Source organism: Canis aureus, chromosome 7 (genome assembly GCF_053574225.1).
Source record: "Canis aureus isolate CA01 chromosome 7, VMU_Caureus_v.1.0, whole genome shotgun sequence".
In the NCBI taxonomy this organism is placed as follows: domain Eukaryota; kingdom Metazoa; phylum Chordata; class Mammalia; order Carnivora; family Canidae; genus Canis; species Canis aureus.
In genome coordinates, this window is record NC_135617.1 from 53,995,415 (window position 1) to 54,015,588 (window position 20,174).

The window sequence follows — 20,174 nt, forward strand, 5'->3', positions numbered from 1 at the left end:
TCTTCTGACTTAGGGTAAATTTTTTATTCTTTTACATAAATCCCCCAGGCACGAATAAGGAAGAAGTATTTCAAACCCAATTCCAAATATTTCACTTGGAATCGCTCCCTGAGAAGAATGGAGCAGCTGCCAATTAGCATATCTGTAGATCTCCTGAACAAACTCAGTAATATTTTCATTAATAAGTTGACTGAACAGAGTCACAGCTGTCACCTGGGTACATACCCCAACAGAAGAATAAAAAATAAAGAGGGAAAGAGGGAAAGAAGGCCAAATGATTATTATTTCTTAAAATACCTTTGTAAGGCATGGAATCACAGAGCTCAAAGAGCTTATAAAGTCCAACTGGGGGGATCCCTGGGTGGCGCAGCGGTTTGGCGCCTGCCTTTGGCCCAGGGCGCGATCCGGGAGACCCTGGATCGAATCCCACATCGGGCTCCCGGTGCATGGAGCCTGCTTCTCCCTCTGCCTGTGTCTCTGCCTCTCTCTCTCTCTGTGTGACTATCATAAATAAATAAAAATTAAAAAAAAAAATAAATAAAAAATAAAGTCCAACTGGTCTACCTTAGCTCTCTCCTTTTACAGGTGAGGAAACTAAGGCCCAAGGAGGATAAGAGATTTGTACAAGGTCATGTGGCTATATAGTGACAGAGCCAGCAGTCGTGCTCAAGTATCTTGACCACTGATCTAGGGTTCTCCTCACCTGGCTAAAAGTAATATCTATATGCTATTTCATTATTTTCATAGTTTATAGATTTAACAGAGTGAATTGCTTTTTCTCAAGAGCTTATTCTTTCAAATATCCACTGAAACAACTATGATGTCACCAACGTATAAATGTTGTGGTCCTGTTTCCTTTTTTTCTTTTTTATCTAAAATGTATTTACTGGGGGACGCCTGGGTGGCTCCGTGGTTGAGCGTCTGCCTTTGGCTCAGGTCGTGATCCCGGGGTCCTGGGATCAAGTTCCCCATCGGGCTCCCCGCAGGGAGCCTGCTTCTCCTTCTGCCTATGTCTCTGCCTTTCTGTGTGTCTCTCATGAATAAGTAAACAAAAATACTTTGAAAAATAAATAAATAAATAAATAAATAAATAAATAAATAAATAAATAAAATGTGTTTATTGGGACAGTTTCCCACTCATCTTGGTACAGGGGGCTTTGGGTGCTGCTTCTGTGTGAAGGAGCGTCCTTCTCTAAGCCTTGCATTTCCTTCTGTAGGCTGGCAGAGGATGGTGGAGCAGCCAACACACAAAACCACTCCTTGTGCATGGCTACTGAGAGTGGTGATCTTATAGCATTGTGATAATTTCACATCCATGAAGTAGGAATTGGTGTTCTGCACTAGGCGCTTCTTCTTGTGTTTCCTCTTCTCCTTTTCTGGAGGGGTGGGAGGTGGGGGGAACTCTGTGAAAGAGAGGGATCCCATTTTCCTGATAAGGAAATGCTGATGTCACAATCATAAGGCTTAGTCTGTACTCTCTCCCAAATTTGCACCTTAAGGAAATGAAATGACATATTGGACCATAACAGCACTAGTTTTCATTGCTTCATGTTGCTCTCTGATTATCGCATGGAAGCAGCATGTTTCCTCTTTTATCATGTCTTCATTTTTGTGCATAATCCTTGACCTGTAACAGGCATTCTTTTCCTATTAAAATAAATTGAATTCTTATATAAGACTTCCTTTCTGAGCAACAAAAAATAAAGACTCATATTCAAGAATGTCTGAATGTCCCTCGAATGTAAGAACATCAGAAGAGATAGGAAGGGGCAGACACAGTGCCATGAAAGTCTTCGGAGTAGCCATGAGAGTTCAGCAACCTCTTCATCAAGCCTCAGATAGCCCAATTTGGGGAGCCCAATTCAGAAGAACTGGGAAAAAGACAAAATGAAGATTGCTAAATGAAAGAAAACTACTAATTGAGACAAGTTATACTGTTTTTGCACTATCATTGAAAGCTTTTCCAAGGAAAAGGAAAGGGCTGGCAGCCAATCAATGAATCATGATCATGCCCCCCATTTTAAGTCAAAAATAACCTTTGACCCCTGATATGTTCCCTACCCAGAATTGCCCAGGCCACATTGAGTGGTCATTGTTCCCAACCTCCAGAGGGCCTGTAACAAGGGGGAGAAGCCAACCAACCACAGTACTCTCCTGACTCTGTCAAGTACCCCTCAAAAATAGTACCAACTTTAAATTCCAGTATTCCTAAAACCTCTGAAGCTCCCATTGAGATCAAAATAGGCTAAAACCAGGGGTGGTCTTTCTGAGCCTCTTAACTGAACAGAGGAGTTAGGTAGGGACTGGTGAGATACTATGTCCTAGTTATAAATTTGTTCATACTAGGGGCACCTGGCTGGCTTAGTTGGTGGAGTATGCACCTCCTGGTCTCAAGGTGGTGAGTTCAAACCCCATATTGTGTGTAGAAATTACTTAAAAATAAAATCTTAAAAAAAACTTTAAATAGGGATCCCTGGGTGACGCAGTGGTTTGGCACCTGCCTTTGGCCCAGGGCACGATCCTGGAGACCCGGGATCGAATCCCACGTCAGGCTCCCGGTACATGGAGCCTGCTTCTCCCTCTGCCTATGTCTCTGTGTCTCTCTCTCTCTCTCTCTGTGACTATCATAGATAAATAAAAAATTTTTTTTAAATGTAAAAAAAAAAAAAACTTTAAATAAATAAGTGAATGAATCCATCAATAAATTTGGTCATATTAGAGGAAACATCAATTTGGACTCCAGGTTTAAAAGTGAAAAAGGGAGACACCTGGGTGGCTCAGCAGTTGAGCATCTGCTTTCAGCTCAGGGTGTGATCCTGGGGTCTAGGGATCAAGTCCTGCATCGGGCTCCCTGTGAGGAGTCTGTTTCTCCCTCTGCCTATGTCTCTGCCTCTCTTTCTGTGACTCTCATTAATAAATAAAAATTTAAAAATAATAATAATAATAGATGAATGCATGAATGAATGAATAACTAAATAATTTTTAAAAAGTAAAAGGTGGTTGAGGTGCCTGGGCAGCTCAGTCAGTTGAGCATCTAACTCTTGTTTTAAGTCCAGTGGTGGTCTTGAGTGGGATGGGGCCCTGCTTGGGGCTCTGCACTTGGCACAGAGTCTGCTAGAGAGTCTTTCTACCTTCTTCTCCCCGCCCCCACTCCTGTGTGCTCTCTCTCTAAAATAAATGAATAAATAAAATATTTTTCAAAAAAAAAAATACGGGGGATTATCTCAGGGAGTGTCTCAACTCAGCTTGCTTTAACAATAATAACTTGGACTGTGTGGCTTATAAACAACAGAAATCCATTTCTTTAAGACCTGGGGCCTGGAAGTCTAGGATCATGGTGCCAGCACGATCAGGTTCTGGTGAGACTCTTCCAGGATACAGACTGCTGACCTCTCCTTATATCCTCACATGACCAAGAGCAGAAAGGGAGAAAGCAAGCTCTCTTAACTCTTATAAGGGTGCTAACCCCCTTCATAAGGGCTTCACTCTTGTGACCTCCTTGAATCCTAATTATCTCCCAAACACTCCATCTCCTGATAATATCATATGGGGGGGGGGGGTAGTGTTTCAACATGAATTTGGAGGGAATGTTCACTCAATTATACCTATGTAATATGAAGTTTAAAATACTTGAAATGAACTTAACCGTATTAATCACTTGAGTTCTTTGGGAGGGAAATCTCAGGAAATAAATTATCATTCTTTGGAGAAAAAATGTACTATTTAATATTTCTTTGGATTTCATTACATTTCTGTCCATGTTGTCGACTTCAGTTTTAAAACATGGCCAGGGCAGCCCCAGTGGCTCAGCGGTTTAGTGCCACCTTTGGCCCAGGGTGGGATCCTGGAGACCTGGGATCAAGTCCCATGTCAGGCTCCCTGCATGGAGCCTGCTTCTCCCTCTGCCAGTGTCTCTGCCTCTCTCTCTGTGTCTCTCATGCATAAATAAATAAAATCTTTTAAAAATAAAAAATAAATAAAAATAAAACATGGCCAAATGAGCCTGGGTGGCTCAGTAGGTTAAGCATCTGCCTTCGGCTCCGGTCATGATCTTGGTATGTCCTGGTTTCAAGTCCCACATCGGGCTCCCTGCTCAATGGGGAGTCTGCTTCTCTCTCTGCCCTGCCCCACTGCTGATGCATTTTCTCTCTCTCTCTCAAATAAATAAATAAAATCTTTAAAAAAAACATGGCCAGATACATCTTCATTAGCCACTTCAATCTTGTAAGACTTTGGATATTGCCCATAATCTGCTCCAATTTGAAATCCTCTTACTTGTACATGTCAGTTTACCAATAAAAGTTTTTCTTTCTCTCCTTTTTTAATGCATTTGCACCTCTAGGACAGAAACTCTAAAGTATTCTATGAATGTCATGGAAAAATATTAAAACTAAAATATGATATGGCTAATATCATATTACCAAAACCTAGAAAAAAAATATGTTGTACTAAATTTCAACCATTTTACCATGATCTGTATTTAAATTAAAAAATTATATCTGTGAATCCTAATAGTTTCCAAATTACCCTTTGATGACAGACTTCAGAGACTGAATCAATTGGATTTTAGTAGCAGTAGGGAGTGAGATGCTGTGTTAATAAGAACAGTAAAGTGGTCCCTTCCTTTAACAACATCCTCTCCTTTTAACTTAGTGCCAAATAAACACAACTCCTGGAATGAAGATTTAATAGGTAAAAAAGGGAAATTTTCCCAACAAATAATAACAGCAGCACTTAAAGCACATGAGGAATTAAGATACATCTCTGCCACCAGATTAGTAATGAATAAATAGGGCCCACTAATTTTTACTGTTCTTGCAGTAAAACAGACCACACAGGACTTCTCTTGTGGAATCTGGAAGTAATGCTTTAAAATCCTTACATGGCTTTAGCACCTGTAATGACTTAGGATGTTCAGGGATGTCTAAAGAAAAAGGTACTCAGCATTTTCTTATACACACAGTTAAAAATGATTTCTTGACTGTTAGCTACTGTGACCCAGAGGACAGCTTCAGGCCCAAACACCAGGGGTATTATTCTCTACTCACTTATTATCTACATTAGTTTTTTTTAATGTGACTCATCAATTATCCCTATATAAATTCATCCTCCAGCTCTGATGATTGATATAAATGTTCCCCATCCATGATAACATAATTTACAGTACTAACTTCCTTTCATCTACAATTCTGCATAGGTTTTTTGACTCATTCTAAGATCCCACATCACTTTAATTTTTCATATTGAATTCATTTCAAGAGCTGCACCCCGGGATCCCCTCACATGACATCTCATTTTCAGGACAATCTGTAAACACTATGGCAATCTGTAAGCCAACCTGATAGGAGGTTATGTTTGTAGAGATCCCAAGGAACTGCCGCTGCTGAAGGGAGAATCTTACCATGTTCCTGCCCCTACATTTGTGACAGCTCCTGGTAATGCCTATGTTCTGACTGATGCTGGTAAAGAGCTAACTCAGATTCAGTGGAAAACATTCTTGGGTAGAGGCTTGGAGAGCTGTACAACTTTTAATTCTCCAGGAACAAGGCAGGAACAGAAACATCCTACTTTGCCCACTCAACCCCCAAGTCCCCATTGCCATTGTATTACATTGTACTACACTGCTGTGTCCTGAATCATGATGAAAATTTGACAGTAAAGAATTTACTGTGAGAGACCCACAGATTCTGTACATTTGCCGCTTTTTTTCCTTTAGTTCAACTCAAAACCTGCTAATTTTTAAAACAGCCATGTCTTTACAGATTGTAATCTGGATCCAGGACCTATGTCATGGGAAAACCCACTGAATCACTGGGAAGCATATATATAAGACATATTTAAGTGGCCATGAAATAGTTAAACAACAAATGCCTGTCACAGCAGCCAGTGAACAGCTTTTAACCAAAGGCTGCTGATGTCATGGGGGAGTTGTTGATAGCAAAACACAGGAAGCAACAATAAAGTAAATGACTTCTGAGTAGTGGGGGAGATAATTTTTTAACTAGTGCTCAGCCTGAAGTTTGTTCTATTTCCCATCCCTAAAAGCCAATAGAATCTTCAAAACCTCTTCATCATTACTACAAAAGAAAGATATTTTTATCTAAGCAGCTACAGAAAAACTATACAATTACCAAATGGGAAACTAATCACATTTCCAGCATTAACATGAATCCACGTAGTAAAAGAAGTAAATAGCGAAAGCAATGAAAATCAGTATATAAAGATGCACTTCAAATATTAAAACAAATATTAATACAAAACTTTGTTGTGGCAGATTGAGAGACTAAGAATTCTCCATAATTTGTATATCAGCCCTGACATAAGTACATTGTGCCTATATTGGCCCCTGTAAAATGGAATGCATCAACATGGGGTATGAACAGATCAATGGGAAGGTGATTTGAAAAAAAATCTAATGGCTGGACCTGATCCAGGGCAGAGATATTTTCCAGCCCTATCTGCTGCTTCTCATGGATTTGGTGAGAAGAAACTAAGAAATAACATAAAACTACAATATCATTATTTCCAAATATAACTTAGAGTTTATCTATAGCGCTGCTTACATTCATGATTCAGTAAACACATCTAATTCATTCTATCATGAACATTTATTTTTTTTTCTATCATGAACATTTAATTGTCCTTAATTATTGTAATCTTTATAAAGAATCTTTATAAATACTTCAAATAACTCCATTTGATCATTTTTAAAGAGCGTAAACTCTACTAAAATGTCCCAAATTAGGTTTTCAATCAAAATCTTTATATCCAGGTAAGCAGGTTAAACAAAATGTCTGTTCTAGGTCTAGTCCTATGTGAATGTATCTCATATTATATACCTTTATGTGGAGGACAGGACATACTATTCTTTAAAATATTACAAATGTATGCGCTATGTTGTGTGACTCACCTGAACCCTCAAAATTGACAATTTGAACTTAAAGAAATACGACATTATCTAAACCTATTGCTCTTTAGAGCTGCTAAGTTATCATTATAGAAACATAACCCAGGTGCATAATTCAATTTCCTCTCCAACAGAAGCAAATTCTCTGAAAAGAAAATGCTTTCTTTACTTTTTAAAATTTTTTATGTAGAAATATTATCAAACTTACACAAGTAGTACAAAAATAGAACAAAGAACTTTTGTATTAACCTAGATTCAGTTTTACTACATTTGTTACCTTCCTCCCTCTCTCCTTCTCTCTTTCTCTCCTGAATTATTCAAGGAGTTGCATATAATACACCCCTGTATCACAGTACAACCACAAAGTTCAAAACTTAACATTGATGCTATGCTATTTTCTAACACAGTAATCATATTTAAATTTCATCAAGTTCTTCATTCCTCAATAAATCCTTATAGCAAATTTTTCTTTGATCCAGTTCCTAATATGGGATTGTAATTTGCATCTGGTTGCATGTCTCTTTAGTCTTCTCCAATCTGAAAGAGTTTCTGGCCATTCTTTCTCTTTCATGACACTGATATTTTTGAAGAGTACATACTATCTGATATGTACATGGAGTCTACATTTGGATGTATATGATGTGCCCTTATGATCAAATTCAGATTATGCAATTTTTTGGCAAGATGTCAAAGTGCATAGTAACAACATAAGTGACATTTTCTTCTCAATGTATCACAACAGGAGGCACACAGCACTTCTCCACTGACATATTAAGAGTCTCCACTGACTTTTTCCATTCATTTTCAGTTTGATAACAAACTCCATCCCATTCTCCAAGGTGCAAAGAAAATATTATGAATATCTCCTATATCCAAACAGTAAATAAATTGAAATAATCCTTTATACTTTGATTAAAAATCATTCATGCTATGTGCTCTTTTACTTGCATATTTGCTTTAAAATCTTAAATTTATAATAGAGAATTGAAAATTTTTGCCTGGTGTTAAAAAAATTTCTGGTATCAAAAGCCATGTGAAGAGATATTTAGGAGGAAGGAAGCCTTCTCTTGACTCAGTCTTATTGAATGTCTGCCTAACTCTAATGTAAACATAATACTTTAGAGCTCTAAATATCAAGCTTTTGGTAAGAAAGAAAAATGGCATTAGTAGCTATTTCATTTGCTCATTCCTTAATTCAGTCTTTATTTCTTCTTTCTGTCATTTTATCCCTGTATTCCCATCATTCATTCCTTCCTTGGATAATCATTTAACCTACTCTTTGTCTTCCTATGTTCCGAACTCCTAATGGTTAGAAGCCAAAAAGCAGAGATATTTCTCAAAAGTCAGTGCCCCCTCTCTCTCCTGTTCTGATATTCTTGAACTGACATACAACCCCTCTTTGGGAACTAAATTACTGGGGACACACACTCACAAGTCATCAAATTCATTATTTCACTTTTCACCTAAGTTTTTTTATCAAATGATAAGTCTGTATTTTCTCTTACAATTTAGAGGATTCTAGCATATAACAGGATGTCTGCTGCCAGCTAGAAGACTTCCAGAGAATCAGTTGAGAATCTCTTCATTCCTTGTTTCTGGGCAAGCTTAATAACTTTCCATCCTCCCTTTCCTTGACCAACTCCATGAGGTCCATAATATTACAGAGAACTTGGGAGAGATCAAATGAAACAGAGTATGTGGAGGCCCGCTATAAAATGTAAAAAACTAAACAAACATAAACTCTTGTTTTCATGACCCTTTTCAACAACAGATTTTTCTTCAAGTTTGCTTAAGGCCCCAATCTAATATCCATGCTTATGCACTGTTCTGAAGGTATTAACTAGAAGAAAATGACAAGGTGTCTCAATTGGAATGATAAAATTTCAAGACACTGAAAGTACATTAGATTTCCTTTATGTATATCCTGGGAACCCTACAACCAAAAATGAAGATTTGGTTTGGTTAGCTTTGCAATTCTATGTAAAGGAGGAGAAGAGGAAGAAGGAAATGAAGAAGAGTAATTAATATATCTGTATCTGTCTATCTTCACTTATGTCTATATCTACTTCTCTCTCACTATATATATATGTGTGTATATATATATCAATATCTGTCTCTTGCTATATGTATATAGATATAGATATATATACTTTTTCTCCTGATATATACACATATATATATAGTGGGAGGAAGGGAGAGAACAGAGGAAGAGAGCATCTTGGCTTTATTTACTAAATCTCTCTCAAAGAAGGAGGAGGAGGGAGAGAGGGAGAATAGAGGAGGAGGAGAAAAAGAAAGAATAAGAAGAACTGCAAGAATATTCCTCTGTCACAGTTCTGAGTAAAACGGAGCACTTCTTATATAATGGACACAACTCTACCGCTACTTCAATAGTATGCATGATGACCCAGCGTCTTTTGATGAATGTTAAGCATTAAGTTGCTTGTTTTTCTTCCCTAAAGAAAGAGCCAAATGCATTGCCTGTGCTTTGCTTTCCTTAATACCACTATTGTGCAGGGATTCGCTCAGCAAGCTAGGGGAATAGCATGTGGATATTGAATACAAAGAGGCAGCAGGTTCCAAATGCAGCCTCTAAAAAATGAGGCTATCCCTGTACCCTGCGTGGGATAGAATGAAACTGTTTTGTCCAAAATTAAAAAGCCTGACCTGCGGGTCCTTAGAGGAGAAAAAGATTTCCTACGAAGGTGACATCTGGATTCTCTCCCAGCTTCTGCTACTGCTGTTGTTTTTACCACCATTTTCCATATTACCTTTTTTTCACTACAACTGTCAAAATTTAAGTTTGAAAATATTTTATCCAGCCCTCTTGTACTAAATAGTTTGGATGAGGGAGAAGCTTATGATTTCCCAAGCAGATATATTTTAAAAGGGTTAAAAGGCCCCACTATTTCTTCCAGAAATTTTAATAAGCATATAGAAATAGCCAGCTGGCTAATCCTGGGAATATCCCTCCTCCCTGTTCATTTTATAGAAAGATCCTGTGGTCAGGAAATATAAAGCTTTCAACACATTGACCACAGCTAGGATTATAGCCTCATATGGTAGAGCTTTTTCCCACTGTCTTTTTCTGGGTGTTGGCAATCTCCTGCCACCCTCTCACGGGTGTCCAAGTCACCTTCACCCTTCACTCACCGGGGAGAACTTCAAGATTGACTGCACTAATGAGGGAGTCTGGAATTGAGACATTACATGGAAATCCATCAGTGTGATTAAACTTAGCATGCACACTATGTGTGCTTGGTACTTTCAAAGAGCTTGGCTATTAAATGGCTTCATATTTTTATACCTTTTGGCACCCTCATAAAAGGACTTAAGGAAACAGAATTTTTCCTCCACTGCTACAGATGGACTAAGGCAAGTCTATACTAAGAAGCTATAAAATAATTTGAAACATCTCAGATTCATTGATAAATCAAGTCATTAGCTCAGCCGAATATTTTTAAATGTGGAAAAACATATATTAATAAGGTTATATGTGTATGTAAAGGCAGATGTGTGGTGGAAAACCTATTACATTGCAAATAAAGTAAAACCTCATTAATTCAGAATCACTTAAATCAGAATTTCTGATCTAACAAAGATCGGGCTGAGTGAAGTTTGTCTTTACCATATCAATGGAGAAAAGACTTGCTGAACAAATTGCTAGTGTAAATAAAGATTACAGGGAGAGTATATAAACTGTTTAAGAGAATACACCGTTTTCAGTATCCTCAAGCACTTGGGGAGCACCCATTTACATACAAATAATTGAGAGTATAATTACAAGCCAATCTTATGTATTAATCAAAGTTAGTACTCTAAGGACTTCTAAAAGGAAGATTTAATTATTGCAGGTCCACTTCTATATACTTGAAAGAAGTAACACTGCATCCCTTTAAAATTTTCTGTAGTTCAAACTTCTCACAAGTGTATATGCACATCTTTGTCCAGTTGATGTAAATTAATAAATTATTAAAATATATATCATGCTATTATACATTAATATGCTAGCTGTATTGTTTTACATTTTAAGTACTGTAAAAAGTCTCTGTGCATTTCTGTGGCATGTTTGGATACATACTTAAGTATGGCAGTATGGAATGATAGCAAGAGCATCCAACTTATGTGCCCTGCCACTTTCCTGCAAGGTGAGCCTGCTTTCTAAACCTGAACCTAGGTTTCCTACCTATAAAACCAAGAGAGGTGCTTTAGTACCCACCTTATATCTCAATCTTGTTGCAAGGATCAAATTCAGTGTAGTTACTTAAATTAATGAAAATACTACATAAAGTGAAATGCAAATGCAATTATTTTATCTACATAATGGATACTAATCTACGATTTAAAAGGAAATGTTGATGAGGCATATTATATTAAAATATCCAGGGCAGCCCGGGTGGCTCAGAGGTTTAGCGCCACCTTCAGCCCAGAGCGTGACCATGGAGTCCCGGGATCGAGTCCCAGGGTGGGCTCTGGGCGTGGAGCCTGCTTCTCCCTCTGCCTGTGTCTCTGCCTCTCTCTCTCTCTGTCTCTCATGAATAAATAAAATATTAAAAAATAAAATATCCAGATATATATTTCTTTTTTTAAGATTTTATTTATTTATTCATGAGAGACACAGAGATAGAGAGAGGCAGAGACACAGGCAGAGGGAGAAGCAGGCTCCATGCCAGAAGCCTGACGTGGGACTGGATCCCAGGACCCCAGGATCACGCTCTGGGCCAAAGGCAGGCACTAAACTGCTGAGCCACCCAGGGATCCCCAAAAGAAATCTTTTAGATTTTAGACATCTGAGATTCATTATGTAGGTAATGAAATCTTTTAGACTTTTTTAAAAAATAGTTTATTTATTTATTCATGAGAGACAGAGAGAGAGGCAGAGACACAGGCAGAGGGGAGAAGCAGACTCCATGCAGGGAGCCTGATACAGGACTTGATCCCAGAACTCCAGGATCACACCCTGAGCCAAAGGCAGATGCTCAACTGCTGAGCCACCCAGGCATCCCAAAATCTTTTAAATTTTAAAATCTGAGAAATCTTTTAGATTTTAAAAATCTGAGATTCATTACATAGGTTAGTGAAAGTCTCGCAAGTGTAGAGTCTAGGAGACACTGATGGGCCAATCCAAAGAGCAGATACAACACTATGCCTCAACCAAGAGCGTTTGTAGTCCAGTTCATCTACTATAATGTAGCCAAGACCTAGCATAATGGCTAGCACATAGGAGGCACTCAATAATAACCTGCTGTAGTAAGATGTTTCTTGGCCAGCTATCAGCTAATCCTAGAGGGATTGACAAATGCAGAATCGGCATTTGTCTTCAAGGACAAAACACTGCAAATTTCACAAGGTAAGAGACCAGATGTATCTTTTTACTGAGGTATCCCCAAATCCTACAATTTAGTAACTTAAGAAGAATCTATTAAATGAATTGGTAACTACAATATGCCATGTTTTATGTTAGTTGATTAAGACATGGCCTTTACACTTAAGGTATATAATATAAGGTGGCCAGAGAGAAATTTTTATAATAGGACAATGCAGTAAGTGCTATATTTTGAAGAAAATGCTCTGAGAACATAAAGCATTGATTTGTGTACATTAAAATCACCTAGGGATCTTTTGAAGCAAAACTAGTGTATCAGAACAAATACATCAGAGGATGGAACTCGGACATCAGTATTTTTTAAAATTGCCTGATTTCTTCACTTTGGGAGTTCTTTATATGTGGTCATACTCAAGTGTGTGTGGTTTTATGATTTAATGAGGGCTGGTAGGATCTGAGAAGTCAAGGTATTAACTTTGTCCTAGGTTTCAATCATGTTCACACTTAATGTTAACTTACTCTCACATCTATTTAAAAATGAACAATCTGGGGATCCCTGGGTGGCTCAGAGGTTTGGCGCCTGCCTTTGGCCCAGGGCGCGATCCTGGAGTCCTGGGATCGAGCCCCACGTCAAGCTCCAGGCATGGAGCTTGCTTCTCCCTCCTCCTGTGTCTCTGCCTCTCTCTCTGTCATAAATAAATAAATAAATCTTAAAAAAAATAAAAGTGAACAATCTTTTCCGCTGTATTAGGAAGGAAAACAATGGAGTTATTCATCTTATTTTCCTGATCCTCCAATCCCACTAAGTTGGGAGAACGATTTTAATTCTCTTTTTATAATTAGTGCCAAAAATTGCAATGCCAAAAGAATATCCTTTGTAAGAGATCTGTTTTTCAAAATACTGTGCTTCAGTCCTTATGGGATCAGAATTTTTGTAAAACCTCTTCTTCAAAACCACCACCAAAATATATGTAGAAAAAAATCCAACATCCTTATCTAGAATAAAAACCAAAGCCCTAAGACCTTCTATAAATGAAAAAGCACTTTGGAACTAATTATGGTTCTACCAGGAGCTACATGCACAAGGTTGGATGAGCCATTCTCTAAGCATTTGTAAAATGAAGTGTTCAGGTTGATGATGTTAGAAAAATCTTTTCCATGCTAACCTCCCGTCCTACTTTAAATTTAATATACTAACAAAAGTTTCCAAATCCATCCAAGGCAGGCAAAAGAATATCCTGAGGAAAGAAAAAGCCAAGCCTCCTTCTAGTGTTTTCAACTTTTGTTTACTGATTTGAACATTAAAAAAATAATGCAAAGTTTGACTCACCATCGATATCTTTGGATGAGTCTTTCATGTGTCACACTAAGTATCTTAGCACCAAGGCAGTTCTACCCTGATCAGGTTATGAAGAATCTTGAAACATTTTTTATATAGATAGACGATAGATAGATAGATATAGATAGATATAGATATATAGATATAGATAGATGATAGATAGATGATAGATGATAGATAGATAGATAGATAGATAGATACATAGATAGATAGATGTTATATATGTATATATAAAACATTTGATGAGTATAGCAGCCTAAATGGTTGCTTTATTGGTTGCAAGAAACTTTTTCCTACACAGCTATTACTCAATTACTCTTCAAAATAGAAGAGCCACAGCCCCTGGGCCCTATTTCTCTGCACAAGTTTCGCAGTGTGTGGATAAAGTGAAGGAGGTGCTAGGCAGTAAAAGGCAGCTGTTACAAAAGGTACTGTTATCATTATTGTTTTAGGTCTCATCATGCTTATTCAAAGACTCTATTAGTCAGTGAGTAAAAAGGATACATGAGTGGAATGATAGGATAAATAGTCCAAAGGCAGTCATACTTTCAAGCCCACCACTACTGGATTCGACAAGTGCAGACCTAACAGAGCCTGAAAGAATTCATGACCACTACTACCTCGGTACACTAAAAAAAAAAAAAAAAAAGATGCTTCCGAGGGGGCATAAACTCCTCCCTTCATCCCCATATATTTCATAGACCCTTCTCTCATAGTAATGAGATTTTAGATATTACCTAGAGGATCCCTAAAGCCCTTCTTATGTGACCTTTGTGGCCAGGCACTCATGGACCCAAAGCCTTATCAAGGAACTAGTTGGACAGGCAAGGAATTTAACATGTGTTTGATCAGCATCATGAATTATATTATTAAACTAACCCAGGGTATGAATCATGGCAGGTCCAAAGGAGAATTAAAATCACCCAAATCTTCCCAATTGCTCGGAAGGGCCACAAAGGACCTAACTGATTATAAGGTTAGAAATTACATTTTCAAGTTCCCATCTGGAGGCATGTTTGTTTCTTGCTGTGTAAGTTCACTCCTGAGTTCTTCAATGGTCTGTTTTGAAAGGGTGAGACTGACTGAAACAAATGCCTCTGTCTTAAGGACTTAAAAAAAAATCACTGAAAACAATGTAGGGATATAAGTGTCTGTGCCCACAGCCAAGATAAAAAATGCAAAGTCTGGGCCACCTTGCCTTTAATTTTCTAACTGCTGTTTTGTAAGGCTGTGTCATGCTTCTCAGTTCAAACACGCTTTGGCTCTTTATTATTCATGGACCTTTTTCTCAGTCAGTGGTGTTGAATAATAAAACAGCCCAGGATCAAATGGGCCAATTCTCCACGCCTGACACCAACTGCTACTGTTCGCTGGGCTCTGCCAAGCGTTGCCTCTGATAATGAGTGGGATTTGGTTAAACAGTAAATTAATGAATAATGAAATATCCAGGTTGATCAGTTAGAGAGCACGCTTGCTTTGCCCTGGGCTAAATGCTTGGGGCAGAAATTACTCTCAACCGGCACTTGCCTGGCTGCTGGTCTGGATAACTATTTTACAGCCTACTGCTTGACAGAATGCTGGGGAGGGGTGAAACCAGTGGGGGAGAGAAAAGGAAGAAGGACAGAGTTATTAACAGGAAAAAAAAGAGAGAGAGAGAGAGAGGAAGAATAACCTAGTTATCACCTTGTAGGTTTCTAAACTGCATGTGTAAGAACAAAGTCACAAATATGATCTGGAGAAGTCAGAGTTCCACAATTCCCAACACGTGTTTAACATCAAGGGGAAATGGTGAATGAAAACAGTCTTGTGTGTGTGCCTATGCACATATGTGATTAAATGTAGAACAATTCGACTACAAACTCACGTTTCTGTGTACGCATTAGAGTGTTGACGTGCACAGAAGCCATCCAGTGTCTAGTGGACAGGAGAACTCTACCCTCATCTTAAAGTTTCATGCTCTGTTTCTTAAATACACACCCTTCTACAAATTTTAGAACATTAAAAATATTTCCAAATGACCTCCATTTTTAAAAAGTTTCACTGCAACTGAGATTCCAGGATATATATATATATATATATATATATATATATATATTATATACAACATATACTATTCATATATAATATAGTCTATAATATGGTCACTCTTCAACTTTAACTTCACCCAATATTTTTAAATTATTATGTAGTGGATGGGGTGACTGAGTGACAGACACAGAGGGGGGCACTTGACAGGATGAGCACTGGGTGATATGCTATATGTTGGCAAATTGAACTCCAATTTAAAAAAAATTATTATGTAGTGGAGATCCCTGGGTGGCTCGGTGGTTTAGCGCTTGCCTTTGGCCCAGGGCATGATCCTGGAGTCCCAGGATCGAGTCCTATATCGGGCTCCCTCCGGGGAGCCTGCTTCTCCCTCTGCCTGTGTCTCTGCCTCTCTCTCTCTGTTTGTCTCTCATGAATAAATAAATAAAATCCTTTAAAAAATAAACTATGTAGTGGGGCAACCGGGTGGCTCAGTCAGTTGAGTGACTCTTGGTTTCATCCCCGGTCATGGTCTCAAAGGTTGTGGGATCCCAGCCCCATATTGGGCTCCTCGCTCAGTGGGGGAGTCTGTTGAAAGATTCTCTTCCTATGGCCCCTCATCCACACACATGCGCACTCTCTCTCTCTCTCTCTCAAATAAATAAATCTTTAAAAAAAAGTTATGTAGCTTCCTGCATGGGTATATAACAGGTCTCCTCATTCATACAAGGACATCTATATGTCCTTTACAAGAAACCACCTTTGCATCATCAAAAACCAACAGTAGAGTGCCAAGAGGACAACACATACTAGAAAAACACATACTAAGAAAAACCTTGACATCATTTAGGAGATAAATTTCTCTAACTGATTATCTCTAGACTATCTTATTCTTTCAGAACTTTGACCCTTTCAAATAATCTCAAGATCAGTGGACTTCACAGTTTTACATGCCAAAAGTTAAAATACTTTTCAATCAATTAACATGTCAAGTTGTTTGGCTCTGGCTTGATGATAGTTCTTAGGTGGAAGGGAGAGAAGAGCAACTTTCATAAAAGTGGTGGAAGAGGGAGCCTGTATTCAGGAACCTAATTTAACAGTCTTCACAACTGGAAGAAACTTCAGAACAAGGTGGACATTTTTTTCTTTTTTGTGGTAGAGTTGATAAATGATAGGTTATTTTTAAAAATTGTCCACAGACTCATAAACAATGGAGCAATATGAATTACCAATAACTTCAGTCTACATAATTATTATGCTCAATTTCTTAAGGCCTACCAAGCAGCAAGGCCTAGTCATTGATATTCTCTTAGTTTAATCCTGCAAACAGTGTCTTAGACAAAGTTTTTACCTCCATACACTGTCAACCAAAACCAAACCCCTCTCTCCCAAGAAAAAATAAAATGCTCTAATTGTCTTTATTACTTTCAGACATTGGCCACCAAACACAGATGTTCACTATTGAGAATTAAAGGAAGGGTAAAAGGTCGCGGGGACCCAGATCAGCTAGATCCTTCTTTGGATTATTTGGCCCCATTGTCTTGAATGGCTCTTATTTTTTAAAAAAGAAAAGAATATTTAGTTTGAGCGTAAAAGTGAATGAATCACTCAGTGGGCCCGTTTAGTTGGTAGGGCTCACACCTGTGCCCTCTGCTTCCTAAAGACAATAAAAGGGAAAATGTGTGAAACAACGTATTAAAAAGAGTCAAGTGTGCTTCTGCCTCAACTCTTGAAAAGTTTCATATTTTTAGGAATCTCTGGCCAAAAGAATTTGATCTTGGTTTGTTCTTTTTTTTTTTTTTTTTTTTTTAAGAATTTGATCTTGAAAATAAGAGCCCTGAAACCTAAGACCTGAAAACAAAAATCTTTCCAACACATGGATCTCTCATGGCAAAGAAAATTCACACTGGTAAATGTTGCTTCACTGTGGCTGTTTTTTGTTTAGTCCGGGTCTTGGAGGACTTTCCATATTGTGAAGTGTGTGTGTGTGTGTGTGTGTGTGTGTGTGTTTGTGTGTGTGTAAATAGCCCTAATTACAATATGTGCCTCCTCCCCCCAGAAGTCTCTCACCTAGTTTCCTGGTAGAATTTGTATAAAGGAGGATAACATTTACACAAAATTCATCCTGGTCCACTGTTAATACCTTGATGTCAAAGTTAGTGCTGGCGCCTTCTCCTTTGTGTGGATGTGTGTGTGTGTGTGTGTGTGTGTGTGTGAGGATTGATGGAACACTGAGGTTTGCTTTAGTTTTATATTGTTTTCTTTGCCTGACTGTGATTTTCCTAGTCATTTTGTACAACCCTTCCCGGCCCCTTTCCAAAACCTAGAATGGTCCACATTTCAACAGTAAAAACTACTGTGTAGAAACTGTCTAAAATCCTATTTCCTTAGAAACTCAGATTATGGTCACCCTCACTTTTCCCACTTAGCCACTGGCTGGACCCTTCTGTGATTCTGTGATCAGGTGTTCCCAAGCTGCCTAGCTTCGATCCCGGGTCTCCAGGATCACACCCTGGGCCGAAGGCAGGCGGCAGGCGCTGAGCGGCTGAGCCACCCAGGGATCCCCCAAGCTGCCTAGCTTCTAACTGCGTATTCGAACGCCAGGTTCTAGCGGCCCGGGACCCAGTGATTTGCACGGCGAGCGCTACAACTCTTTGGGTGGTTGGCTCTGTCCTCCTGAGCCTCCTTCACGTCAGTCTCCGTGGTATACCATACCGGCCTGACCTGGGTCAAGTTTCCACCTCAGAAAAGCCTCGCAAGCCCAGTCCCCTTCCCACGTCTCTATACCCCCACTATTCTTGTGCCAGCTTCTTTTCGCCGGTCGTTTTGATAAATGTCCTTACAGGAAGGGACATTTGACTCTTACAGAGCGCAGACTGTGACGTCCCCAAAATACTCTACGCATATAGGCCCTGCCCTAAACCCCCTTCCAGCTAGATGTGTTGGCTAATGACATTCAACAGCTACACCCTAGAAACGTTGGCTAAGATCTCCACTAACGGGCACGTCCAGGACGTGGGTTAACTGGTGGGCGAGTTACAGATGACTGCCAGAGTTGCCTTCCTTGCGGTCTGGGCAAGTCACGCTTTGCTAAGTCCATTGGCTATTGTACTGCTTTTTAAAGATTTTAAAAAGCATTTTTATGCAGAGGCCTCTCCCGGCAGCAGGTGTGACCCCTACTTGGGTCTGGACGCCTCTCGAGTCAGTTCCAGAAGGCTGCAGCCCTTTGGAGAGAAGAGAGAAAGCTAAAAGAAGCAGGGTGGACAGACCCCATAGGTTTTGAACAAGTGGGGGGGGGGGTGGGGGGAGAAAAGAAAAAGAAAAAAATCACCGCCTGACCTTGCTCGCTTGTGACCTACGTGGAACGTATTGAACTTGTGTGACAAGACTGCTCCCTCAATCTGAACACACACACACACACACACACACACACGCACACACACACACACACCGGCCCACACTACAGCTCTTTTGCAAACGCCGCCTCAGTCCTGAGGGCGCACGCACAGTAGAAACCCCTGCCAGCGGGTGCCGCGCCCTGGGCAGGAGCGCGGGAGCTGGAGTTGCGCCCCGGGGCGGCGCGGCGCGAGTGTCTGCGCGTGCGCGATTCTTGACACCCGGCCCTGCAAGCGGAGAGCGTGCCTAGGCTCGGGCAGCCGCGCGGCGTGCACCAGCTCGGCGGAGGCCGGCGGAGGCAGGGGTGGCGCACGCGTGGTACGCGCATTCGCCCGACACCTTGCCCGGGTGTGAGGGTCACCGTCACCCCTCTGGTGCCCAGGCTCGACCTTGCTGTCCGGGGCTGCGTTCTGGAAACGTGCGGGAGAGGCGCTGGGAGTGTGCCAGCCTGTGACCTGGGGGGAGGGCAAGGAGGGATCCAAGCAAGAAAGGGGACCCGACGAGACGTTTGACTGACCTCATCCTAAAGAAGCGACGGGGTTATTTATGAGTCCTGATTTAAAAGTAGTGGCTGCTAGGGAAGTGAAAAAGGAGCTCACCCCAAGCTATGAAAGAAGCTATAGTCTCAAGACTGCTGTTTATGACGATATAAATCAACGTGGAGCTTGTGATGGGAAATATGGAGAGCGTGAGTTTGGGATAGAAACAAGGAAACAAAGTCAAGAAGGAAAAATGAGTTTTCGCCCTCTTTCCCCCCCCACCCCCTCTGCCTCCGTGCGTTTCCCTCCTTCCCCAGGAGCCCACCATTGCGATTGCAACCGGGAAGCTAGGGGAGGGGTGAGCACACCCCATCCCGGGTCAAGTCGGCCCCGAATCTTCCCCAGGTTTAAACGAGGCTCGTTAGAGGGCGAGGGAATACATGTAAATAAACAACTTGGAAGATTTATGGGAAGGAGTTCAATTTTATAGGACTGTATTTATAGAGCCAGCGCCGGCTCACTTATAAATAGATTAATGGGAAGCTAAAATTAATGGACTTGCGAGCTGCGCGTTTAATTTCCGAGGCTCCTACATGACAGACAACCGCCCTCGAAGTCCAAGCGTGGAAGGCGGCTTGCGTCAGGGAACCGTGATCGCCCCCAGGAAGGGACACATCCCTTCGGGCCAGCGTCTCTCTAGTG

At 40.1% G+C, this 20,174-nt stretch overlaps 1 pseudogene; it reads right to left on the reverse strand.

Annotated features, from left to right (window-relative positions):
* Positions 1-1,083: 1,083 nt before the first annotated feature.
* On the reverse strand, positions 1,084-1,974 carry LOC144316861 (small ribosomal subunit protein eS27-like pseudogene; annotated as a pseudogene).
* Positions 1,975-20,174: the final 18,200 nt, after the last annotated feature.